This window comes from Vigna umbellata, chromosome 1, assembly GCF_029865625.1.
Source record: "Vigna umbellata cultivar VRB3 chromosome 1, Vumbellata_1.0, whole genome shotgun sequence".
Lineage (NCBI taxonomy): Eukaryota > Viridiplantae > Streptophyta > Magnoliopsida > Fabales > Fabaceae > Vigna > Vigna umbellata.
Genome location: NC_142165.1, coordinates 27,828,502 through 27,829,818, shown reverse-complemented (window position 1 = coordinate 27,829,818; position 1,317 = coordinate 27,828,502). Strand labels below are relative to the sequence as shown.

Here is a 1,317-nt window from a genome sequence, read left to right as displayed (position 1 = left end):
CAAAAACGTAATTATGACATGTTTTAATACAATACTAATACCGATTTGCATTGTTAGGTAGTTGAAAAGTAAATTTAGTAAAAAATAAGGAGAGGAAAATGAAAATCGAAAATTAGTTGATGGATCCCCATAAAGTGCGGGACACCTCTCATTGAACACGTGAACAAGGCTGATAGTTTCATCGCGACGGCATTATAAAAGGAAGAGAAGAAACGTTGTTATTCAGCACCCACACATAGTTGAATTTCATTTTGCTTAATCGGATTTCTCTCTCCTTTCTTTCTCTCTTGAGGTTGAGAAAGAGAAGGAGAGAGAGACTCAGATACGATGGCTTTCTCCAGGGTGTTTCTCTTTCTTTGTGTCATTTTGGCAGCTTTCATGGCTGTGGCTTCCTCACAATCTCTTGCTCCGGCTCCTGCTCCTACAAGTGATGGTAATTATTTTTTTTCTTTCACATTTTCCTCCTTTTATGATTGGATTTATCGAAAAAGATATTTCCTGAAAGGATACAAAAACCAATAAAATTTGAGTCTAATTATATAAAGGTTTAACATCATTCCACCACTTTTTATTGAAAATCTTAAGATTAACGGGTTTTTCACCGTAATGTTTTACTTTTTTATTTTTATCCAATACGAGACTTGTACTCACTTGAATTCTTATCACTTATTACATAATAGATCTCATACCATTCAGTGAACTTTTTCTTATTAATGTTTATGATATTAAGAAAAAATAAATAACCGAAGAGCACTGCATATGGAATAATCCCCTTTTATGCGAATCCATAGCTAACAAAATGTTGTTTGCAATTTTCAGGCACCTCAGTTGACCAAGCTGTAGCGTATGTCCTGATGTTGGTTGCCTTGGTTCTGACTTACATCATGCATTAAGGCACCAACGATGTCACAAACACTTAGGAGAAGAGAGATATTTTGATTGGAATAATACATTTTGTATATCTTCTTTTTCTCCAGGAATAGTTTCATTCTGATATATTTTCTTTCAGATATGTTTATTTATTGTGTTGTGATTCTAAATCATTAGTTTATTTACAAAGGGATAAAGCCAATATAAAAATAAATTGAAGAAGATTTGCTACTTCTTTGTCCATGATTGTGAAATTCTAGGCTTGTGACTATGGAAAAAAATATATGATATAAATCGTCCTCGATCAAATAATACAATTTAAAACGAATTAACCTAAAATCGTCTTTCAAAAGAATTCTATTGTAAAATCAATTTTCAAAGTGAAAATGATTGTTTGGATTTTAGAATTAAAAATGAGCAATACAAAAATAATTAATAATTCAGAAA

At 31.7% G+C, this 1,317-nt stretch overlaps 1 long non-coding RNA gene across 1 annotated transcript; it reads left to right on the top strand.

Moving 5' to 3' along the window:
• Positions 1 to 240: 240 nt before the first annotated feature.
• LOC148205047 (uncharacterized) lies at positions 241 to 1,008 on the top strand. Its single transcript, XR_015784991.1, has 2 exons — positions 241 to 433; positions 820 to 1,008. It is a non-coding gene; the product is annotated as an uncharacterized LOC148205047 (long non-coding RNA).
• Positions 1,009 to 1,317: the final 309 nt, after the last annotated feature.